The sequence below is a fragment of the Hemiscyllium ocellatum genome, chromosome 16, assembly GCF_020745735.1.
Source record: "Hemiscyllium ocellatum isolate sHemOce1 chromosome 16, sHemOce1.pat.X.cur, whole genome shotgun sequence".
Lineage (NCBI taxonomy): Eukaryota > Metazoa > Chordata > Chondrichthyes > Orectolobiformes > Hemiscylliidae > Hemiscyllium > Hemiscyllium ocellatum.
The window spans coordinates 3,906,723-3,932,924 of record NC_083416.1 but is presented as its reverse complement, the minus strand read 5'-3'; the positions used below and the strand labels follow the sequence as shown (position 1 = coordinate 3,932,924).

Below are 26,202 nucleotides of genomic sequence, written 5' to 3'. Positions count from 1 at the left end.
GTGTGTGTCCGTGTCCCTCTGTCTGTGTGTATGGGAGAGGACTGTGCTCCCTTCTGTGTTTAAACTGTCAATATTCACAGTCGTTGATCCCACAACAAGTACAAGACTCTTTGGAAAGTTAGTGTTATGATCAGTGCCAGCAGAACTGCATGCTGAAGAGAATTAATAGCCACAGGAGAGGTAAGGAGAGAAATTCTGCAAAAAAAACCCCGATAATTGATGTGCACACCTTCAATTAAAATTTGAAAGATCATTCCAGGGCTTTTCTTTAGCAGGAGGGATGAGCTAATGTTGTCACATTGCAGCTTATATCATAATGCTCCACTGATATTTTACCCAGCTCATTGCTTCTGAAGGTGGGAACTTCGTTTGATTTGCTGGCGGACTGTAAAGGTGAGAGGAACTCTCTGTAATACACCATCCGATGTAGCCTGCTATCACATGCGGGTGGTATTCTTCGAGGACTTTTGTCAACATACCATAGCAAACCGGGGACTTTTAAAGGACTGACCACTATCTGTGTAAAGCACAGCATTGGTACATATTAACCATCCAACATCTTCAAATGTTATAGCAGAGTCTGATGTGTTTTGAAAGAAGCCACCCAACAGGAATATGAGCCAAAGACCAAACGCTAGCAGCAAGAATAATTTTAACAAGGTTATACAAATATGGTGGAACAGTGTAGTGAGAGGATTGAGAATAATGATTACAAAATTGTCCATCAGAAGGAAATCAGAGTAAATACTATCTGGTAAATGTTATTGCAAAATGTGGAGTTGCTATTAGTGATTTATGAGCGGCAAATAAGCAGAGAATGGTCACGGAACACGTAAATCAAGACTCCCCCTTCATGGTGTGTATTGTCATCTGTAGGCCTCAATTGGATTAATGCCTTGTAATTCACTAAGAGCTGTCCGGTAGCCTCTGCATAAAGAAAACGTATTGCCTTGCAGGATGATTTACCGATAGCGAATGCTCCTTTAACAGACTGGGAATGTGGAGTGATACTAACGGCCTGAGATGCAGCAGGCTGTAGATCAGTGTTAACGATGGCTTCGAAGGGTGGGATTTGTGTTTTGAAGGGATTAGGTAATTCAGCACCGATGTTAATAGCTGGGTCGCTCATCATGCTCGCAATTGCTATTACCCTAATCTGCTGGTTTTACAAGGCTTTGCCCTGCAAAGCCTAATGCTCGCCACAGGTCAAAGATCATTCACTGCAAAGGAGGTCAAGGATTTAACAGATTTCCTGGGCTTTGCAATGAGAGTGCTGGAAAGTGATTGTGTTAAGAGCAGCAGCAATGGTGTAGACAAACAGTGTGCATAACTCCAACACCTCGCCTTTCAGTGAACAGAGGACATGATTACTGCTTTTCTGAGGTGAGGGAGGTGCTTTAGATGAATTCTATTTTACAATCATCTTGTGCACCGCGACTGCACATTTAATAGAAGACCCGTGTGCGAGGCATGTTTGAGAAATTAAAGGTTTGTTGGTTTTTCTCTGGGTCGTGTTGCTATAATGGATGAGGAGAGGCCTCCCTCGCTCAATCATAGCTGATGTATATTTAATTCCATTTATCAAACTCGTTTCAGTAACTCTCAATCGCCTCACCTCACAAATCTATCAAGCTCAATTTGAAAATTTCAGTGAAACCAGCCTCATGACTTTGCTGGAGAAAGGGAATTTTAAATATCCATTCCCTTTTTTTGTATTTTCATGAATGCAGACTCAGAAAGTTGAGCAGGAGTCTCCTCCTAATGCAGAGTTTAATGTGACTAGTCCCATCATCTCCCAGACCATCCATAACCTCATCACCTCAGAGGATCTCCCATCCACCGCCTCCAACCTCATAGTCCCACAACCCCGCACCGCCCGTTTCTACCTCCTGCCCAAAATCCACAAACCTGTCTGCCCCGGCCGACCCATTGTCTCAGCCTGCTCCTGCCCCACCGAACTCATCTCTGCATACCTCGACACGGTCCTGACCCCCTTAGTCCAAGAACTCCCCACCTATGTTCGAGACACCACCCACGCCCTCCACCTCCTCCATGATTTTCGATTCCCGGTCCCCAATGCCTTATCTTCACCATGGACATCCAGTCCCTGTACACCTCCATCCCCCATCACCAAGAACTCAAAGCCCTCCACTTCTTCTTTTCCCGCCGTACCAACCAGTACCCTTCCACTGACACCCTCCTTCGACTGACTGAACTGGTCCTCACCCTGAACAACTTCTCTTTCCAATCCTCCCACTTCCTCCAAACCAAAGGAGTAGCCATGGGCACCCGCATGGGCCCCAGCTATGCCTGCCTCTTCGTAGGATATGTGGAACAGTCCATCTTCCGCAACCACACTGGCACCACCCCCCACCTTTTCCTCCACTACATCGATGACTGTATCGGCGCTGCCTCGTGCTCCCAGGAGGAGGTTGAACAGTTCATCCACTTTACCAACACCTTCCATCCCGACCTCAAATTCACCTGGACTGTCTCAGACTCCTCCCTCCCCTTCCTAGACCTTTCCATTTCTATCTTGGGCGACCGAATCAACACAGACATCCACTATAAATCGATTGACTCCCACAGCTACCTAGACTACACCTCCTCCCACCCTGCCCCCTGTAAAAACGCCATCCCATACTCCCAATTCCTTCGTCTCCGCCACATCTGCTCCCAGGAGGACCAGTTCCAATACCGTACAGCCCAGATGGCCTCCTTCTTCAAAGACCACAATTTCCTCCCAGACGTGATCGACAATGCCCTCCACCGCATCTCCTCCACTTCCCGCTCCTCCGCCCTTGAGCCCCTCCCCTCCAACCGCCACCAGGACAGAACCCCACTGGTCCTCACCTACCACCCCACCAACCTCCAGATACATCGTATCATCCGTCGTCATTTCCGCCACCTCCAAAGGACGCCACCACCAGGAATATATTTCCCTCCCCTCCCTTATCAGCGTTCCGAAAAGACCACTCCCTCCGTGACTCCCTCGTCAGGTCCACACCCCCCACCAACCCAACCTCCACTCCCAGCACCTTCCCCTACAACCGCAAGAAATGCAAAACTTGCGCCCACACCTCCCCCCTTACTTCCCTCCAAGGCCCCAAGGGATCCTTCCATATCTACCACAAATTCACCTGCACCTCCACACACATCATTTACTGCATCTGCTGCACCCGATATGGCCTCCTATACATTGGGGAGACAGGCCGCCTACTTGTGGAACGTTTCAGAGAACACCTCTGGACACCCGGACCGACCAACCCAACCACCCCATGGCTCAGCACTTCAACTCCCCCTCCCACTCCGCCAAGGACATGCAGGTCCTTGGACTCCTCCATCACCAGACCATAGCAACACGATGGCTGGAGGAAGTGCACCTCATCTTCCGCTTAGGAACCCTCCAACCACAAGGGATGAACTCAGATTTCTCCAGTTTCCTCATTTCCCCTCCCCCCACCTTGTCTCAGTCAAATCCCGCGAACTCAGCACCGCCCTCCTAACCTGCAATCTTCTTCCTGACCTCTCCGCCCCCACCCCACTCCGGCCTATCACCCTCACCCTGACCTCCTTCCACCTATCGCATCTCCAATGCCCCTCCCCCAAGTCCCTCCTCCCTACCTTTTATCTTAGCCTGCTGGACACACTTTCCTCATTCCTGAAGAAGGGCTCATGCCCGAAACGTCGATTCTCCTGCTCCTTGGATGCTGCCTGACCTGCTGCGCTTTTCCAGCAACAGATTTGTGATGCAACAAATACAGAAGGGGTTTGTGCTGAGGCTTTGGGAATGGAAGGTGGCTACATAGCTTGTCCTGAATCTGTTGAACCAGGACGACTATTCCGAGGGAGTTCAAAGCCTGATGTTTAGCGGACAGGATTTGTCACAAATGTTACAATTCCAGTTGATGGGCTTATTGAACAGTGGGTTGGCTTAGCTCAGTTGGCTAGATCATCGTCTTACAGAGTAGTGTGTTGCCAGCAGCATGGGTTCAATTCCCATTCCTCAGTTTGAGGTTACAATGAAGGGGCTTTTCTCTGGCCTGAGGTTTGGTGGCCCTCCTGTTAAGTCACCACCAGTTGCTTCTCTCTCCAATGACAGAGCAGTCCCTATGGTCTGGTAAGACTATGGTAGCACAACAACAATTGCTGAACAAGCCCAATCCCAGAAAGGACCCTGACCTAATAGGCCATAAGCCTTACTTTGTTATTCATTTACTGAAATGGTCAGTCAGGGAACATATTTCTGTTTTTCAGCGGCAGCAGCAACTTGAAGGGCGGGAGCTTGGACCCAGGGGCCCTCCAGGAGCAGTGAGTCACTGATTTGAACCTTTAAAAGTTATTCATGAGCGCAGGAGTCCTCCATTTCTGCTTTTCAGCGGCATCTGAACCTTAAAGACCAGGGACATATCAAGTAAGCGTCTCTTCGTTTTTACTTTGTGACTAAGGGACTAGCAGGGATGGCAGTGCAGGGAGAGCAATGTTCCTCCTGCATAATGTTTGAGGTCAGGGACACCATTAATGTCCCATCCAAGTATATCTGCAGGAAGTGCACCCAACTCCCGCTCCTCCAAGACCGTGTTAGGAAACTGGAGTGGGAACTGGATGAACTTCGGATCATTCGGGAGGCAGAGGCTGTGATAGATAAGAGTTGCAGGGAAGTAGTTACTCCTAGGCACGGAGAAAGCTGGGTGACTGTTTGAAGGGGGAATAGACAGTCAGTGGAGGGATTCCCTGTGGTCGTTCCCCTGAAAACCATGTTTACCGTTTTGGACACTGTTGAGGGGGACGACTTACCAGAGATATGCAGTGGGGCCCAGGTCTCTGGCACATAGTCTGTCTCTGTTGCACAGAAGGGAAGGAGGGAAAGGAGGAGAGTGTTAGTCATTGGGGACTCAATAGTTAGAGGCTCAGATAGAAGGCTTGTAGAGAACGAATGAGACTCACAGTTGGTGTGTTGCCTCCCAGGTGCCAGGGTCTGTGATGTCTCGGACTGTACATTTGGGGTCCTGAAGGGAGAAGGTGACCAGCCTCAAGTCGTTGTCCATGTAGGTACCAATGACATAGGTAGAAAGAGGGATAGAGATGTAAGGCAGGATTTCAGGGAGCTAGGGTGGAAGCTGAGAGCTGGAACAGACATAGTTGTTATCTCTGGTTTGTTACTTGTGCCACGTGATAGCGAGGCGAGGAATAGGGAGAGATATCAGCTGAACACGTGGCTGCAAGGATGGTGCGGGAGGGAGGGTTTCAGGTACTTGGATAATTGGGGCTTATTCTGAGGAAGGTGGGACTTGTACAAACAGGATGGTCTTCACTTGAACCAGGGGGAAATTTCCTGGGTGGGAAATTTGCTGGTGCTATTCGGGTGGGTTTAAACTAGCTCAGCAGGGGGATCAGAACTGGAGGTGTAGTTGCAGTGCACAGAAGGATGAAAGTAGGAAGGACAAGGACAGGATTTCAGGGTCACAGGAATGTGCTGGCAGACAGCAAATTGGTTTGAAGTGTGTCTACTTCAATGCCAGAAGTATCCGTAATAATCTTGCAGCATGGATAGGTACCTGGGACTTCAATGTTGTGGCCATTTTGGAGACATGGATAGAGCAGGGTGAGGAATGGATGTTGCAGGTTCCAGGGTTTAGATCTTTCATTAAGAATAGGCAAGGTGGTAAAAGGGGGGGAGATGTGGCCTTGTTAGTCAAAGATAATATAACGGTGGCTGAGAGAACTTTTGATGAGGACTCTTCTACTGGGCTGAGGTTAGAAACAGGAGAGGAGAGGTCACACTGCTTGGAGTTTTTTATAGGCCTCGTAGAGTTCCAGGGAGGTGGAAGAGAGGATTGACCAAATTATTCTGGGTAGGAGTGAAAGGAACACGGTGGTCATTATGGGGGACTTTAACATCCCCAACATTGACTGGAAATGCTATAATTCTAGTACGGCAGATGGATCAGTTTTTGTCCAATGTGTACAGGAGGGTTTCCTGACAAAGTATGTCAAAGGGCCGACAAGAGGGGATGCCGCACTGCGTCTGGTGCTTGGTAATAAACCAGGCCAGGTGTTTGATTTAGTGGTGGGTGAGCACTTTGGAGAGAGGGACCTTAATTCGGTTACGTTTAGTTTAACGATGGAAAGGGATAGGTACGTGCCACAGGTTAAGAGTTATTGATGGGCAAGGGCAATTATAATGCGATTAGGCAGGAATTAGGATGCATAGAATGGGGTAGCAAAATGCAGGAGATGCAGGCGTTGGAAATGTGGAGCTGGTTTAAGGAACAGATATTGCATGTCCTTGATAGGTATGTCCCTGTCAGGCAGGGAGGAAGTGATAAAGTAAGGGAACCGTGATTTACTACAGAAATTGCATCTCTTGTTATGAAGAAGATGGAGGTTTTGTGTGTTGATGAGGCAAGATGGTACAGATGAGGCGACGGAGAGTTACAGATCAGCTAGGAAGGATTTAAAGAGAGAGTTAAGAAGAGCAAAGAGAGGACACGAGCAGACTTTAGCAAATAGAATAAAGGAGAACCCTAAAGCTTTCGATAGATGTGTGAGAAATAAAAGGTTGATTAGGGTAGGAATAGGACCAATCAAAGACAGAAGTGGGAAGTTGAGTGTGGACCCTGTGGAGATCGGAGTGGTGTTAAACATTTCTCATCGGTTTTCACTCAGGAAAAGGAGAATATTGTAGAGGAGAAGAATGAGGTACGAGATATTAGACTAGAAAGGATTGAGGTTAGTTACGCACAGGTGTTATCAACTCTAGAAGGAGTGAAAGTAGACAAGTCCCCTGGGCCGGATGGGATTTATCCGAGGATTCTCTGGGAAGCTAGGGAGGAGATAGCAGATCCTTTGGCTTTGATATTTCAGTCGTCATTGTCTACAGGTTTGGTACCAGAGGACTGGAGGATTGCAAAGGTTGTGCCCTTGTTCAAGAAGGGGAGCAGAGAGGACCCAGGTAATTATAGACCAGTGAGCCTTACTTCTGTTGTAGGAAAGGTTTTGGAAAGGATTATAAGAGATAAGATTTATAATCATCTCGCAAACAACAATTTGATTTCAGATAATCAACATGGTTTTGTCAAGGGCAGGTCACGTCTCACAAACCTCATTGGGTTTTTTGAGAAGATGACAAGCATGTAGATGAGGGTAGGGCAGTTGATATGGTATATATGGACTTCAGTAAAGCCTTTGATAAGGTTCCACATGGTAGGCTGTTGGAGAAAATGCAGAGGCATGGAATTGAGGGTGATTTAGCAGTTTGGATTAGAAACTGGCTTTCTGAAAGAAGGCAGTGAGTGGCAGCTGATGGAAAATATTCAACCTGGAGTCCGGTTACTAGTGGTATGCCACAAGGATCTATTTTGGGACCATCGCTGTTTGTCATTTTTATAAATGACTTAGACGCAGGCATAGGAGGATGGATCAGTAAATTTGCAGACAACACTAAAGTTGGTGGAGTAGTGGACAGTGTGGAAGAGTGTTACAGGTTGCAGGGGGACTTGGATAAACTGCAGAATTGGGCTGAGAGGTGGCAAATGGAGTTCAATGCAGCTAAATGTGAGGTGATGCACTTTGGTAAGAATAACAGGAAGGCTAAATACTGGGTCACTGGAAAGATTCTTGGTAGTGTGGATGTGCAGAAGGATCTTGGAGTCCATGTATATGGACTCTCCCTGAAAGTTGCCACCCAGGTGGATAGTGCTGTTAAGAAGGCATATGGCGAGTTAGGTTTCATTCATAGAGGGATTGAGTTCCAGAGCCGCAATATCATGCTGCAACTATACAAAACGCTGGTGCAGCCACACTTGGAATATTGTGTACAGTTCTGATCACCATATTTCTGGAAGGATGTGGAAGCATTGGAAAAGGTGCAGAGGAGATTTACCAGGGTGTTGCCTGGTCTGGAGGGAAGGTCTTAGAGGAAAGGCTGAGAGACTTGGGTCTGTTCGCATTGGAAAGAAGAAGGCTAAGGGGGGATTTGATAGAGACATACGAGATGATCAGAGGATTAGATAGGGTAGACAGTAACTTGTTCCCAGGATGATAATGTCAGCGTGTATGAGGGGGCATAACTACAAATTGAGGGGTGATAGATTTAAGATAGATGTCAGAGGCAGGTTCTTTATGCAGAGCGTGGTAAGGGTGTGGAGTGCTCTGCCTGCTAATGTAGTCAACTCAGCTACATTAGGGAGATTTAAACAATCCTTGGATAAGCACATGGATGATTTTGGGATAGTGTAGGAGGACGAGCTGAGAATAGTTCACAGGTCGGCAGAACATTGAGGGCCAAAGGGCCTGTTCTGCGCTGTATTGTTCTATGTTCTATGTTCTATATTCACAACACGGTGACTCAGTAGTTAGCACTGCTGCCTCACAGCGTCAGCGACCCAGGTTCGATTCCAGCCTCAGGTGATCGTCAGTGTAGACCTTGTACATTCTCCCCGTGTCTGCGTGGGTTTGCTCCTGTTTCCTCCCATAGTCCAAAGATGTACAGATTAAGGTGGTTTGGCCATGCTAAACTGCCCCCTAGTGTTCAGGGATGTATGGGTTAGGGGCATTAGTCAGGGGTAATGTAGGGTAGGGGAATGGATTTGGGTGGGTTACTCTTTGGAGGGTCAGCGTGGACTTGTTGGGCCAATTGGCCTCTTTCCACGCTGTAGGGATTTAATGATATTTGAAAGAGGTTATCAATGTACTTATAACAAAAGAACATTAAAGATTCTTACACAAAAGGAAAAACACAAACTTTTTTACACTATGCAACAATTATTTGAAACAATCTAATTACAAAGATTAGAAATAAAGAATCATGACTATCACACCCAACCATGACCTTACAGATACTCAAACCTCAGTGAAGGGTCACATGGTCTCAATGCTGAATTTCCCTGCTCAATGGGTACAACTGCAACCAGTTCCCTACCAGTACATTTCTGCTCTTTTCAATTCATATATCTTCCTGAGATTCTTAAACAGGCTTGTTACTTAAAATGTGTTCCTCCAACTCATGTCAGCCACAGCTTTCTGATTCTCGAGTTTTCTGCTTCACGTTTTTAGGGACCATGTGATTTCTTTGCTTCTCACTTGAGGGAGTGGGGAGGGGTGGAGGAGTTGGGATTGAGGGCAATCAGAAGAATAAAACAGGGGGATTCTTGTGACCCCCTTGGTGGCCACACACTCTTTTGCAAAGAAAGACAAGCAAAGGCATGAAAAGATTGACAGGCATTCTCCCAAGCTGTCTGAGAAATGAGCAGTGCAAGTGTGCATGAAGGGACATGGATCAAGTGGTCAAAACAAGGGGCAATCCAATAAAATCTGCAAACAGTCCATCATCTTGATTGCACCCGTGCAGTCCTGAGACCCTAATGCACAAGCTGGGGACAGGGTGAATTATTCCTTTTAGCTGCTGTGAATTGCAGCCTGCATTCCTGATGAAGCGCTCATGCCCAAAATGTCGATTCTCCTGTTCCTCGGGTGCTGCCTGTCCTGCTGTGCTTTTCCAGTGCCACACTCTCGACAGCTACTGTGTACTTCAGCTTTATTCCTGATGAAGGGCTTTTGCCCGAAAAGTCGATTTCGCTGCACTTTGGATGCTGCCTGAACTGCTGTGCTCTTCCAGCACCACTGATCCAGAATCTGGTTCCCTGCATCTGCAGTCATTGTTTTTACCACTGTGTACTGTACACAGAGGGAAGCCGAATGTGAGACACACACACAAAACCCATGTCAGTAATGGGTAGGAACTAATTTCCTCTTTTACCCACCATGTATCTCCATCAAACTGTATGCACAAGACCAATAGATCAGCACAGACGTAACTGTAAGTTCTCTCCCCATTGTTTTAAATCCCTCTGTGTCCTTCCCCGCAGCTGCGTTGTTATCAGGAATACAAAGTATAGAGGGAAATAAATATTTATCAAGTGAATCACTTATGCATCCCAAAGGGCTTCAGAGATAATGTATTATGTGACAGCAACTTTTATAACCAGTGCAAGCCATTTACCCACTCCAATGCAGCATTTCATTGAATCTAATTTGATGCAAGCATTGAATTACAAATAATAACCAAAAGAACTGCAGATGCTGGAAATCAGAAACAAGAAAAAGAAATTGCTGGAAAAGCTCAGCAGGTCTGGCAGCATCTATGGAGAAAAATCAGAGTTAATATTGCAGTGTTAACTCAGAACTGATGGCAGCTAGGAAAATATTGGTATTTAGTTTCAAACATTGGACAGTGAGAATTCCTCCAAGCGATCCCTTAGATCCAATCAATTGAAATATTGTTTAATGACGGTATTTGCTGTTGCTCAATAGTGAGAGGGTTGTGTTAAGCTGACACGTAGAATCAAAGATGGCTCAGATTAGAAATATGCAAGATTTACACTTTAATTTTTCAGTGCAGATTCTCAAGTTCTACGTTTAAAGACTGAAAATGTGGGACTGCCGACTCAGAGTTCTCCCTTACGATCCCCAGGCATTGTGTGAAATTTCAGCCCAACAATACTTGATGCCTTCCACCACGCACGCAATCCCTCTCCCCACCTCCCCACCACCACCCGCCCCTCCCCTCACCCAACCATGACTCAGTGTCCTTCTGCACCCCCCTCCAGCACCCACAATAGCCCGTCCTCATCATGACTCAGTAAAAATCCCGATCCCTTCCCAATCTGACTACAACAGTTCTGTTGAAGAACAAAGCATGGTTTGTTCCTGCACTATTTTTTATTAAACTGTGCGTTAATTTAATTAACCGTTACTTTGATAAATTGTGTGTTTACGCTGCTGTGACAAGAAGAAGGAGCCCGCACACCGTCAGGAACTCAATGAATTGATTCTCATTAGCCACATTTGCTGGAGTTGATGTAGACAGATAGACTATCCCAAGGGATGTGTGTAAGCTTGGCATTCCTTCCACAATTGCTTGTTTTGATTTAAAGGGACACAGCCACCACAGGATCCAGGAATTCCTGCATTTTTAAAATTTATACATTTTATGGGGTGTGGGCCTCACTGGCTGGGCCCAGCATTTATTACCCATCCCTAGTTGCTCCTTGAGAAGGTGGGGGTGAGCTGCCTTCTTGGACTGCTGCAGTCCACCTGCTGTGGGTTGACCCACTATACCTTTAGGGAGGGAATTCCAGGATTTTGACCTGGCGACAGTGAAGGAACGGTGTATCCGAAACTTGTACCTAGGTACTTGTACCTAAAGAAGGCACCATTAGAGACAGCCATTGTAAAAACCTTTCACTGTATTGCCGTACTAGAGTAGACATGACAATAAAGGATATTGTGATTTTGATTCTGATATTTCCAAGTCAGATGGTGAGTGGTTTGCAAGTTCCCATATATCTGCTGCCCTTGTCCTTCTAGAATGTTCCAGGTCATTCCTCCTTTGGATCATTTTTTATACAGCAGGTAGTCACAGAAAAGTGAGGCTACAGTGTAAGGATCAGAGAATTTCTTCATGCATGGCTCAATGCCTCTAGCTCAGAAGGCTGAAGGACAAGAAACTTGAAGAACCAAAACTGTACGAACTCCCCAGTGCTTTTCTGAGGGAGTACTGCCTTGTCAGAGGTGGCACATTCTGGATGGAATATTAAACTGGTGTTAAATGTCTATCACAGTCATACAGCACAGAAACAGACCCTTCGGCCCAACCAACCATAATCCCAAACTCAACTAGTCCCACCTGCCTGCTCCTGGCCCCTATCCCTCCAAACCTTTCCTCTTCAAGTACTTATTCAAATGTCTTTTGAATGCTGTAATTGTACCCACATCCACCACTTCCTCAGGAAGTTTATTCCACACACGAACCACCCTCTGTATAAAGAATTTGCCCCTCATATCTCCTCTCACCTTAAAATGTGCCCCCAGTCTTGAAATTCCCCATCTTACAAAAAAGACACCTACCATTATCTACGCCCTCCATTGTTTTAGAAGCTTCTGTCATGTCGCCTTTCAACCTCCTACACTCCAATGAAAAATGTCCCAGCCTATCCAGCCTTTCTAAAGCTCATGGTATAACTCAAAAACGAATACAGGAGTTCTCTCTGTGGTGTCCAGGCCGATGTTTATTTGTCAGAAATCACAACAAAAACAAATACTTTTGAAATGCTTTTAATGGAGTCACTGGCAAGGCCAGTATTTAATGCTTCCTGTAATTAATCTTGAACTCAGTGATTTACAAAGCATCTTCAGAGGTTAGTTAAGAAACAATCTCATTTCTTTGGCACTGGAGACGTATGTAGACCAGACCAGATAAGGATGGCAGAATTCTTTCCCTAACAAATATTAATGACCAGATTAAATTAGGGCAGCATGGTGGCTCAGTGGTCAGCACTGCTTCCCCACCGCGCCAGGGACCCAGGTTTGATTCCATCCTCTGGTGACTGTCTGTGTGCAGTTTGCACATTCTCCCTGTGTTTCCTCCCACAGTCCAAAAGATGTGCAGGTTTGGGTGGATTGGCCATTCTAAATTGCTTGTAGTGTTCAGGGATGTGTAGGTTGTGAGCATTAGTCAGGGGTAAATGTAGAGTAATAGGGTAGGGGAATGGGTCTGGGTGAGTTACTCTTTGGAGGGTCAGTGTAGAGTTGTTGGGCTTGTTTCCATACTGTAAGGATTCTATGATTGAATCTTACACACGAGACATAAAGCCACTTGATGGAGAATGGAAGTAGCTTTAGATTTAGTTTTTATTGTTACATGTTCTCAGTATTGGGTACAAGAGCACAATGAAAAACATACAGTGGTGATTCACATGGCGCCATCTTGGGTACAAAGTTCCGAGGTACAAACTCTTCAGTACAAAAATTAAAAAAAAGAAATAAGTTAAGACGTTCAGCACATAGTCTTCTCAACATAAAGTATTAAAAAAACTAAAGAAATAAAGTTAAAATGTGAAACATTACAATCCTTTTTTCGGCCATGGGCCTGCAGATGCTCCAAGGTGGGCTTCTCCAAGAGGGCTCGCTCTCCGCCTGCACTGGGCTAAGACCCACCCAGGCACACCAGGCATCTCCACCACTCACAAGGCATCGACCTTGACTCACCGCTGACCACTGCTGCTGCCATTAGGGCTGGTGGTGGACTCCTGCCTCTGCCACACTTCATTGCCATGGCAGCCTCTACGGCCTCCTAAACGGAGACAGAAAACACTAAAAATCTAAAAAAAAACCTGAGGAAAGAGAAAAGGAAAGTGGGCAGAATGAGTGGGGTTCTTGTTCAAGAGCTCCGACACTGTCTACTCTACTGCCGCCATCTTGGATTGCCAAATCATGTGACACAAAGGGACGACTGAAATTTCGTGAGAGGAGACAGTTTTGCAGAGGGCTCTTTAAGACAAAAAATCAGATCAAGAATTAATGGCAAAACAGCTAACTACTTTACCAATAGAAGATAGAGCGTGATAATAAATGGAAGTGTACTTTGGTTCCATGGATCTACAAGCAAAGCGTCGATAAAATGACCTTGTCAAGCTCACCTGTTGTTCATACCTTCCAGAACAAATCCACTTTTCTTTACATCAGAGCCTCAGTTCCCATGCTTTTTAATCTTCCAATGATCTCCAATAGCTCGATGTGGTGTTAAAGATAGCGTGCATCTTTAATATATGGTGTGGACTCATTGCTGAGTTTGTTTATGATTACAATTCATTAGGGAAGGCGATGACCTAGCGGACTGTTAATTCAAAGCCTCAGATAATGTTTTGGGGACCTGTTTCTGGATCAGTGGTGCTGGAAGAGCACAGCAGTTCAGGCAGCATCCAACGAGCAGCGAAATCGACGTTTCGGGGCAAAAGCCCTTCCTGTGTTCTAATTCTACCATGACATTTGGAATTTGGAATTTGAATGCAATTAAAAAGAAATCTGGAATTAAGTGTTTAATGATGACCATGACACCATTGTTGCTTATTGGAAAAAAACCATCTGATTCACCAATGTCACCCTTACCTGGTCTGGGCCTACATGTGACCCCAGACCCACAGCAATGTGGTCGACTCTCAACTGCCCTCTGGGCAATTAGGGATAGTCAAGAAATACTGGCCTAGCCAGCGATGCCCACACCCCGTGAGTGAATTTAAAAAAACATTTATTTGAAAACCATTGAGGACAAGTTGCAGGATGTGACTGTTCCTGCTGAAAACAGTCACACGTTGGCTGAGTTAGTGGTTCTTTACTGAAGTGGAAAAAGCTCCTCTGCCCCTTTTCGGACATCTTCTTCAGTTCTTCAGCCTGAAAGCAGATCCAACTCCCCTCCAACTTCCTCCCTAAAGTGGATAAGACAAGGAGATAAATCCTAAATCCACTCCAGGGCTGTTGTCACCTATCTGATCCACACTGGCTCATGGTAGAGGATGTTAGTACCACCGCAGAAATAGTTGTAAATCTGGAGATGGAAGGATGTTGGAGGAGGTACTCATGAAAATTACAATCCCCAGGGAAATAGCATTGAGCTAACTGTTTGACCTGAAATCTGACAAGTCCCAGGAGCCTGGTGGTCTTCATTCCAGAGTCGTGTAAGAAGTGGTTAGTGAGAGAGTTGATGCATTGGTTTTAATTTTCCAACATTCACTAGATTTCAGGGAAGGTTGCATTAGATTAAAAAGTTGCAAATGTAACTACTTTATTCAAAAATGGAGGAAGATGGAAACCACGGGCCAGTTAGCTTAACATCAGATGATGGATGCTACTGTAAAAGATTTTATAACAGGGCACTTATAAATATTCATGGTGGTCAGGCAGAGTCAACATGATGCTGTGAAAAGTTAATCATGTTTAATTGATTTATGGGAGTTTGTTGAGTGAGTAACGTGTTCTGCATGAGGAGGAACTGGTGGATGAGCTTAGATATTCAGGAAGGTTTTTCATGAGATGGCCCACGGAAGGTCATTGTGGAGAATAAAAGCTGATGGAGTAGAGGGTTATATATTTTTTTCTGCGGTAGTGCTTATTTTTTCCCCAGCACCCATGGTGTGTGTGTGTGTGTGTGTGTGTGTGCAGGTGTGAGACACAGTGAAAGACACAAAGTGTACAAATCTTCATTCAATTTCCACCACCAGGAAGATAGGAAAACACCCGGGTAGCCAGTGACAAGCAGTGCCCCTCACAAAGGGCAATGCTGTGTGATCAAACAGTGAAGGGGAGGACAGGGATTAAATCAAAATAGAATTGGAGGGGGAAATGATGCACTCCACTCCCTGCGAGTAGAGAGTTATACATTGACATGGAGAGAAAATTGATTGGCTGAGAGGAAACAGAGAACAACCAGTATTTTCACATTTTCTGGTTAACAAGATACAATGACCAGTATGAAAAATGTGTTGCTGGAAAAGCGCAGCAGGTCACGCAGCATCCAAGGAGCAGGAGAATCGACGTTCCTTAAGAAGGGCTTATGCCTGAAACATCGATTCTCCTGCTCCTTGGATGCTGCCTGACCTGCTGCGCTTTTCCAGCAACACATTTTTCAGCTCTGATCTCCAGCATCTGCAGTCCTCACTTTCTCCACAATGACCAGTATGCCAGAGGAATCTGTGCCTCAATGTTTTATTATTACACAAGTCATCTCTATAAGGGACTGAACGTATGGTTGCTAAATTTGCTGACAATGCAAAGGTAAGTAGGAAAGTAAATTGTGAAGAGAATCTCAGACTTTTTTTAAAAAAAAAGAGGTTGGATAAACTGGGATATTTTTTCATGAAGAGTTGGAGGCTGAGGGGTTATCTTATAGAGGTTTATAAAATCACGAGGGGCATAGATAAGCTGAACAGCCAAAGTCTTTTCCCCAGGATGGGGTTCCAAAGCTAGAGGGCATAGATTCAGGTGAGAGGGAAACTTTTTTAAAGGAACCTGAGGGGCAACATTTTCATACAGAGGGTGGTGTGTGCATGGAATGAGCTGCCAGAGGAGGCAGTGGAGGTCGGTATAATTACAACACTTCAAAGATGTTTGGACCAATAGATGGATAGGAAAGGTTTAGAGAGATATGGGCCAAATACAGTAAATCGGATGACTTCAGTTTGAGAAACCTAGTTGTCTTGGACAGGTTGGACTGAAGGGTTTATTTTCGTGTTGTACGACTGTGATTCTAAGACATCAGAAGGCTACAAAGGGATATAGATAGGTAAAGTGAGTGGAAATAGAGCTGACAAATGGGATATAGTGTAAGAAAGTGTGAAATTGAGAATAAGAAGCAGATTATCTTAATGGTAAGAGATTGCAAAGATGCAGAAGGGTCTGAAAGCTCTGTTCAGGAATCATAACCATTGAGTATGTGGATAGGCAAGTAAATTAGGAAAGCTATTGTTTATTGTGGAAGGGATTGTTTACAAAAGTGTGGAGTTCAATTATACAGATCGTTGCTGAGACTACACATGGAGCATTGGGTACAGAATTGCTTGCCTTAGTTAAGGAAACAGGGCAGCACAGGTCCTTACGCCACCCTGTCTGAACTGTTTCCAATGTATTTACAGCCTTCCTCCATAGAGTCCCTACTGCGTGGAAATAGGCCTTTCGGCCCAACTAGTCTACACCGATTCTCCAAAAGGGTAACCCACCCAGATCCATTCCCCTACATTTACCCCTGACTAATGCACTTAACCTACACATCTCTGAACACTATGGGCAATTTGACATGGCCAATTCACCTAATCTGCACACTTTTGGATTGTGAGAGGAAATCCACTCAGACAAGGAGAGGAATATATAAACATCACATAGAGAGTCACCTGAGGCTAGAATCAAACCCAGGTCCCTGGCGCTGTGAGGCAGCAGAACTAACCACTGAGCCACCGTGCAGCCCAGGAGGGAGTGGGATACGCCTCAGAGGGCCAGTGCGAATTTGATGGGCTGAATGACCTACTTCCATTCAGCCCATCTCAGGAAGGATGTACTGGCGCTGGAGGGATTCCATAAGCAGTGCTTAAAAAAAAAGCGCTTGCTTAAAAAAATGCAGTGAGAAATGAAAATCTCTTTGCAACTCGGAGAGGATTTGACCCTATTCTGTGCAATTGCATCAACCCTCGAGGTTTACCCAAATAAAGGTGCAAATCATCTCCTTGCATTCAGAAGATGGAATTAACAGCGTTCTGACAACAATCTCACTCTCAGGTGAGCCAAGTGGTGAATTAAAATGGTGCTGGGTTGAAAATATGCCTGATTAATAACGTTGGTGTAAAAATAGTTGCCTACTGCTCCCAGACCTTGTGCTGACATCATTCTTTGTCTGTGACCCCATCTCAGACAGCAGGTATGTCTGATTCCCACTCAAGCCGTGTATACAGCCTGTCTGATTTTTAAAAATGAATTTGTGATTGGGAGCTCGAGGGCAAAAAGTCTGCAATGATAAGTAAGTCAATTAGCTTAGTAATTGAAATCATACATCAATTTGTGTGTTGGGAGATGCACATTTAATTATTTATAATAGGATGCTCCACAACAGCGAAGTTAGGCTGATGCGCAGTAACACAGTGCCCTTTTAATCTCCCGGTCTCTGTTGGTCAATAAAACCAACCTGGGGCTGAATAAAGTGATGAAGGCAGACTGCTCATGTCATTTTGTCCCCATGTGTCAGTGGCTGCAAACACCCTGTTCTAAGCAGTCAGGATTTGAGCCGAATTACTCTAATCCAACCTCCAGCACACCCCCGATATTCCATTGTTCCAGCATTGGTCCCCAAGGGCTAAAGCTCTGGAATTCCCTCAAACTAATCTCCAGCTCGCTACCTTTGACACCTTCATCTTCCATCATGTGTAGGAAGGAGATTCTCCAGCCCATCATGGCCACACTCTGAGCATCTGGCATTGTACCAATGTTTTTCATTCAAAGTCAGAAGTCACGCGACATCGATTATAGTCCGACAGCCTTATTTGAAATCACAAGCTTTTGGAGCTCTGATCCTTCATCACCAAGAACCGGAGAATCCATAAAGCAGTGTGGAATCATGCCATTTGACCCATCAAGCCCACATCGACCCTTCAAACAGTATCCCACCCTGATCCGATCCCCCTCTACATTTCCCCTGACGTATACACCTACCTACAGATCCCTGGACACTGTGAGCAATTTCCCATGGCCAATCCACCCTAACCTGCACACCTTTGGACTGTGGGAGGAAACCAGAGCACCTGGAGGAAACCCCCACAGACACAGACACTTTGAAAATGTGCAAACTCCACACAGACAGTCACTTGAGGCTGAAATTGAACTCGTGTCCCTGGCACTGTGAGGCAGTAATGCTAACCACTGAGCCACCGTGCCACCCTCAAACACCTGACCTTCTGAAAGCTTGTGATTTCAAATAAACCGGTAGGACTGTAACCTGGTGTCATGTGACTTCTGACTTTGACCACCCTGGTCCAACCTCCAAACAATTTTTTTCTTCACCACCCTACACATTGTTTCTACTTCAAAAACCACTCCAAGTCCCAGCTGAACCAACCTCTGCCACAGTTCCAGACAGTTCATTCCATAACCTCACTGACTTCTACATGAAAAAGCTCTTTTCTCACTTCACATTTTCTTCTTTCGCAAAACACTTTTTTAAAACCACGTTCTCTAGCTCGCAATCTGTTCGCAAGGGGGAACAGTTTCTCCCTATCAATTCTGCCTTGACGCTCTCAATTTGGAAAACTTCTATCGAATTTTCTCTTAATTGCTTTTCTTCACAAGGAAATCAGTCCCGATTTCTTCAATCTGTCTTCAATCACTGAAGATTCTCTGCAAAGAGACGTGAGAGCTCTAGTCCAGGATTCTCTCAAGGTGAGCTTGCAGGTTTAGTCAGTAGTTAGGAAGGCAAATATAATGATGACATTTATGATGAGAGGACTTCAATATAAAAGCAGGGATGTACATCCAAGGCTCTATCAGGTTCTGGTCAGGCCACATTTGGAGTATTTTGTTAAAAATCACACAACACCAGGTTATAGTCCAACCAGGTTATTTGGAAACACTAGCTATTTGGAGCACTGCTCCTTCATCAGATGGTTTTGGAGTATAACATCATAAGACACAGAATTTATGCGCAGTATTGTGTGCAGTTTTGGGCCCCATATCTCAGGAAGGATGTACTGGCCCTGGAGTTTCATGAGAATGGCCCCAGGAATGAAAAGCTTAAGATGTAAGGAACGTTGGAGAACTCTGGGTCTACACTCAGTGGGGTTTAGAGAAATGACGGGGGATCTAAATGAAACTTACAGAATACTGAATGGCCTGGACAGATTGGATTTTGGGAAGATATTTCCATTGGTAGGAAAGACTAGGAACTGACGGCACAGTCTTCGAGTAAAGGGAAACCCCTTTAGGATGGAGATAAAGAGAAACTTCTTCAGCCAGAGAGTGGGGAATCTATAGAATTCATTGCCACGGAGGGTTGTGGAGGCCAGGTCATTGAGCATGTTTAAGGAGAAGTTCTTCAGTATCAAGGGGATCAAGGGTTATGGGAAGAAAGTGGGAGAATGTGATTGAGAAACTGATCAGCCATGGTTGAATAGTGGAGCAGACTCGATGGGCTGAATGGCCTAACTTCTGCTCCTATATCGTTTTGGTCTTATTTTCCCAATTTTTTTTTGCACTCTCAAACACAATGCCATCTTTCCAAAAGATTGGTGCCTGGAACTGTACTCAATACCGCAGGTGAGGTATAACTATTGTCTATAAGTTGCTCTTGAGCTCCTTGCCACTAAATGTGAAACATGGAATACTGTATGCTGAATTATTAGCGCTCTCTACCTGTCCCATCAACTTTAATGACTTATACACATATACACTTTTGTCTTTCTGGTCCAGCACACCCTTTGGAATAGTCTCTTTTATTGTGTATTTCTGTAATTGTTCTTTGTAAAAATGTGCATCACCTCACATTTCTATTGTTATGGAGCAGCCAAAATCCCCTCAAAATATATCATGGAGATGGCCTAGACCCTAACTTTTCTCTTATCTAAAGGCAAATGTAAAGTGGTGTGTTCCAAATGTGATTCAATTGGACAAACTATTTGGCTTTAATCAAAACAGCACTTCCACTCTCACTTTCTTCAGTCTCCTTAGATGTATCTCATCCAGTTACGATACTTGATCAACTTAAAGTACCAACAGTTTATCCAACATCTCCTCCTTATCAATTTTAATCCATTCTAACGATGGAGTTTGCTCCTCTCACCATGACCTGGACAACCTCTATCTTATGGATAAAGACACTATTAATTTTACAGCTTAGCTAGGTCTCTTGCCTCTCAGTACAAATCCTCTTTTGAGCCCCTTTCCATCCCTATTCCTGTTTTTAATCACCTTTTTACTGTTGATGTGCATATTGATGGCTTTAGGATTTCCTTTTATGTTAACTGCCAGTCTTTTTTCATAATCCCTCTTTGATTCTCCTATTTGCTTTCTCACCTCCCTCCTGAACCTTCTGCATTCAGCTAGGTTCTCAACTGTATTTACGACCCGATACTTGTTTCAAGCACACGTTCTCTTCTTTAACTCAATTTCTATCTCTTCTGTCATCCAGGGGATTCTGAGTCCATGAAATAATACAAGAATGGCTAACCGGCAGACTGAGTGAATCTAGTGACCAACAAGTAGACCCTGTTACAGTGCAACAGACCGGGAGGCTCAGTTACTATAAAGACAATTGGAAATTGTGGTTTTGAAGTTCAGCTTGAAGGAATTAGCAGGGGGTGAGTCCAATGCTCCGACTGGAGCCCAACTTCACCTCACTTGGACACAGAACTGGAATCTTTCCTGGTCCCACAGTGGCAGCCATGAGGACGGAATTGGGAGACATTCCTGATGGTCGGTGGTCAAACTAATGTATTCCTGCTGCTGTATGATTTCCTTTGGGGGGCAAGTGGGATTAGTTTAGCCAGAAACTTGGTTGGCATGGATGAGTTGGACCAAAGGGCTGCTTCCTTGTTGTATGACTATATGATTCCATTAATGGACCAGTACCTGACGAGGTTACCTGGCCCAGGATTCGGGAGGTAGTAAATCTGACAAATTAAGTGCAGGATCTTTGTAGCAGCAGACAGGCCGTGCCCAGAGTGTGCCTACAGGTAGTAATAGAGTCATACAGCCCAATTTGCCCGTGCTTACCACATTTCCTAAACTAAATTAGTCCCATTTGCCAGCGCTTGGCCTATATCCCACTAAACCTTATCTGTGCACCTTACCAAGTGCCTTTTAAGGGGGAGAAAGAGAGGACCGCAGATGCTGGAGGTCAGAGTCGAGAGTGTGGTGCTGGAAAAACACAGCAGGTCAGGCAGTATCCGAGGAGCAGGAGAATTGATGTTTTGGGCATGAGCTCTTCATCAGAAACTCTTGACAAATGCCTTTTAAATGTGATAATTGTACCTGCCTCTACCACTTCCTCTGGCAGCATCATACACCCATATCCCTCTGCATAAAAATGTTGCCCCCCCCCCCTTAGGTCCATTTTAAATCTTTCTCCCTCTCACCTTAAACCTATGCCCTCTAGTTTTGAACTCCCCCTAACCCGGGGAAAGACCTTGGCTATTAACCTTATCCACACCCCTCAGGATTCTGTAAACCCCTCAGCCTCCTATGCTCCAGGGAAAATGTAGTCCAACCTATCTAGCTTCTCCTTATAACTCAAACCCTCGGTAACATTCTCGTAAATTCACACTTTCCAGTTTCGTGACGTCCTTCCTACAGTAGGGCGACCAGAATTGTACGTAGTATTCCATCTCCTATAGCACCTCCTAACTACCCCAGCCTCCCTTCCCTCTGTCCCCCTTCCATCACAACTGCAGCCCATCAGGAGGCACCAGAGGGCTGTGAGGCTAGTGTCCTGCAAAGGTGCTGGCTTTCTGATTGGCCTTGGGCTCACTGGACAACCATCCTCAACTGGACGAGAGGCCTGGAGTTGGGAACCTCTTGTGGGTGGCACGGTGGCACAGTGATTAGCACTGCTGCCTCACAGCGCCAGAGACCCGGGTTCAATTCCCACCTCAGGCGACTGACTGTGTGGAGTTTGCACATTCTCCCCGTGTCTGCGTGGGTTTCCTCCAGGTGCTCCGGTTTCCTCCCACTGTCACAAAGATGTGCGGGTCAGGTGAGTTGGCCATGCTAAATTGCCCATAGTGTTAGGTAAGGGGCAAATGTGGGGGTATGGGTGGGTTGCGCTTCGGCAGGTCGGTGTGGACTTGTTGGGCCGAAGGGCCTGTTTCTTACACTGTAAGTAATCTCTTATTTAAGCACTTACAGGAAGCTCTCTCCAGCAAACATGCTGATCATTGAGAACTGGTCCTGACTCAATATTACTCACAAAAGGCAGAAAATATTGTTGGCATCTAATGTGTGGGCTTGAGATCATTCTTACAGCTGAGAAACTTTCAGTGACAGGCGTCAAATCCTGTTGATATTGTATCAGAGCGCAATGGAAGGGATATTTATAAAGACACTGTCTTAACATTCTGTCTGTCTGTGACCTCACCATCAGTTGTTTGAACATCAGGAACTAATAACAGGAATTAAATTGCAATGATGTGTCAGCCTTGGCTCAGTGACGACACTCTTTCCACTGAGTCAGAATGTCGTGAGTTGGAATTGCCCTCGAGAGACTTCAGTACGCGCTGGTGGTCCAGACCAGTACATAAGGAATACTGCACTGTCAGGGAGTGTGACATTAAACTGAAGCTATGCCTGCCCTTTCAGGGGGGCAGGTAAGAGATCTCATGATTCTACTTTGAAGAAAAATTCCACAGGCCAACAACATCAATAAAGTAAATTATCAAGTTGAGAGTGTTTTTGAGAGTGTCTAAGAATGTGAAATCAGGCCTGGCAGAAAATTGGGATCATTCCCGCCGAAGGGCTTATGGCCGAATCGTCAATATTCCTGCTCCTCGGATGCTGCCTGACCTGCTGTGGTTTGCAGCACCACTCTAATCTTGATTCTGATCTCCAGCATTTGCAGTCCTCACTTTTGCCTGACAGAAAATTGGCCAAGCTAAATTAAACAGCTACCCAGTGACTATTGGAAACCAGGATCAAAGCTTCAGGGGGAACCAGTTACAGCCAATGCAAGAGTTGTGTTTTGAAGAAATATCAATCAGATATTTCTGGTACCTTGACGTCCGGCTGGTGTCAGAGGACATGCACTTCATACCTCCCCAGCACGGCAACAGTGAAGGCTATTGGTGGGACCCCATTGGTTGATTTGAACCCTGCTCATGATCCCATTGGCCAAAGGTCACAGAATATTCTGGAAGGTCCAGGGTGAGGAAGATAAAACCCAGACCTGGAAGCCACACTCTCAGTGAAGACCCGTAGCTGAAGACCATGTCAACCCAAGATGATCAAGGAGAAGATCTGCCCTGATCTATAAGACCACCTTCATGGAAGAAAGCCAGCCCTACATTGGAGAGGAAAGAAATTCTAACAGCCCAGCTCAAACACACAAATCATTGCAGGTAATATCCTTTCTCGGGTGGGTACAGCTAGCAAGGGAGTAAATATTGTGGGAATTTGGGAAATGTTCACATGGTGACTTTAATGAGAAATATTTTGTTAATAAAATTTGGTTGAACCACGGATCAAATTCTATGTCTCTTTGCCTGCCTCACTTCAGCAGAACACTTGAGGTAAAATGTTTTTAATTCATGAACTGGGCAAAGTGTCCTTACAGCTCGTAAGACAGTTCAATTATCTCAGCGCTCTGTCTGGTGAAGTCTGCTGCACTCCCTCCATGGCAAGTATCTCGTTCCTTAGGCAAGTGACCAGAACTGCGTAAAATACACCAACTGCAATCTCACCAATGTTCTACACAGCTTAAGCAAGCTGTGTTAATCTCCTTTAATCCTGACCTCAGATCCTCTTGCAATAAAGGATAGTACACCATTTGTGTTCCAAATCACTTGCTGCATCTGCATGCTAGCAGTCAGCAACTTTTGGAAAATGACACCTAGGTCCCTTTGGACATCCAAACTTCCCAACCTCTCAGTATTTAAGAAATACACTGTATTTTTACTCTTCTAACAATGTTTCGCTTACCTGACATTTCTCCACATTATATTCCATCTGCCATACTCTTGACCACTCACTCAGACTGTCGAAATCCCTTTGAAACCTTTTCATATCCTCCTCACAACTCACAAACTCACCAAAGTTCATACCATCTGAAGCTTGGAAATATTACAGTTGGTCCCACGTCCAAATTATTGATCCAGATTGTGAACAGCAGGGACTCAGTGCGGATCCTTGTGATTCCCTGATCACCACAGCCTGCCAACCTGAGAATGACCTATTTATTCCTACTCTGTGCTTTCTCTCTATTAACCAATCCTCAATCCATTCCAGTATATTGTCCCCAGTCCCATGCATTTTTAATTTTGTTTCATAACCTCACGTGTGGGACTTTATCAAAAGTGATCTGAAAATCCAAATATGGCACATCCACTAGTTCCCTCTTATTGACTTTCCTGGTAACATTTATAAATAAAATCTATTAGGTTTGTCAAACATGATTTATCTTTCGTAAATTCTTGTTGACTATATCTAATCTGGCAATTATTTTAATAAAATTCAGCAGTCATAATCTTTACAGAAAACTATCATTATATAATCCCTACAATGTGGAAACAGACCATTCGGCCCATCAAGTCCACATTGACCCTCCAAAGAGCATCCCACCCAGATGCACCTCCCCTTACTCTATCCCTGTAACTCTACATTTCCCATGGTCAATCCACTAGCCTTCGCATCCCTGGACACTATGGGCAGTTTCCCATGGCCAATCCACTCTAATGTGCATATCTTTGGACTGTGGGAGGAAACCGGAGCAAACACATGCAGACACGGGGAGAATGTGCAACTTCCATACAATTGCCCAAGAATGGAATCAAACCCAAAACCCTGACACTGTTAGGCAGCAATGCTAACCACTGAACCACCATGCCGCCCAAGAGTTCAATTAGTTTAATATCAGTTGTTAGGAAAATGTTACAGAGCTGAAAATGTGTTGTTGGAAAAGCGCAGCAGGTCAGGCAGCATCCAAGGAACAGGAGGTTCGACGTTTCGGGCATAAGCCCTTCTTCAGGAATCACGTCGATTCTCCTGCTCCTTGGATGCTGCCTGACCTGCTGCGCTTTTCCAGCAACATATTTTCAGCTTTGATCTCCAGCACCTGCAGACCTCACTTTCTCCGGGAAAATGTTACAGTCTATTAAAGCAGATATAATACCAGAGCATTTTAAAATATGTAATATAATCAAACACGTGGCTTCATTAATGTGAAATCCTACCTGATAAATTATCAGGAATTCTTCAAGAAGATAACAGACAGGATAGATAAGGAGGAGCCACTAGATGCAGAATATTTGGATTTCCAAAAGGAGTTTGATGTGGTTTCAATATGTTAGGCTATTCAATGAGACAAGGCCATGGTGATGGTGGTTGTATATTAGTGTAGTTAGAGGATCAGTTAACCCATAGACAACAGACATTTGAGATAGGAGGGCATTTTCAGAATGCCACCTTGTAACTATTGAAGTGTCACAGGGATCAGTACTGGGCCCACAATTATTTACAGTATTTATTAATGACATAGATGGAGGAAAGTGTAAGTATTATCACCAAATTTTCAGATGACACAAAGATTAGTAGGAAATCCAGTGGGGAGAATAACGAGACCGCAGATGGTTATGGACAGTTTAAGTGATTAGGCAGGTGGAATATAAATGTGGGGAAATGTGCAGACAAGCCTTTTAGAAGGCAGAATAAAACAGCTGAATGTTATTTAAATGGAGAAAGACTGCAGAAAGATGCAGCACAAAGGGTTTTGCGAGTCTTCATGTATAAATCAGAAGACAGCGAGCATATGAGATCGAAAAATGAGGAGCTGGAAAGGTACAGCAGGTCAGGCAGCATGGGAGAAGCAGGAGAATCAATATTTCAGGTCAGGACCCTTCATCAGGGCTCCATCGTACAAAATCAGCAGGTAATGGCAAATGGAATGTTGGCTTCATTTACGAAAAGAGCCAAGTCTTATTAAAAATATGCATAGCTACATCACACCTATAAAGCTGGGAATAGTACTGATCCCCTTTTCTCTGAGGAGATATACTGGCAATAGAGGTAGTTCAGAAAAGATTCACGAAGCTGATTCTGGGGTGGAGGCATTTTCTTTTGAGGAGAGGTTGAATCCATTGGGACTCTTTCTACTGGAATTTAGAAGCACGAGAGGAGACCTTCATG

The 26,202-nt window shown here is 45.0% G+C and overlaps 2 long non-coding RNA genes across 3 annotated transcripts in view; one reads left to right on the top strand and one right to left on the bottom strand.

Annotated features, from left to right (window-relative positions):
* The first annotated feature begins 137 nt into the window (after nucleotides 1-137).
* LOC132823127 (uncharacterized) lies at nucleotides 138-22,165 on the top strand. The gene is made up of 3 exons (XR_009645500.1): nucleotides 138-180; nucleotides 4,258-4,414; nucleotides 20,501-22,165. It is a non-coding gene; the product is annotated as an uncharacterized LOC132823127 (long non-coding RNA).
* LOC132823126 (uncharacterized) overlaps nucleotides 12,688-26,202 on the bottom strand; it is a 34,998-nt gene continuing 21,483 nt past the window's right edge. Inside the window, exons 2-3 of one of the 2 annotated variants that reach the window (XR_009645499.1) lie at nucleotides 12,910-13,135; nucleotides 12,688-12,797 (exon numbers count right to left, since the gene is read on the bottom strand). This is a non-coding gene — a long non-coding RNA (uncharacterized LOC132823126). Of the gene's footprint in view, nucleotides 13,136-26,202 lie in introns of both variants that reach the window. The other variant, XR_009645498.1, reaches the window with a different exon arrangement.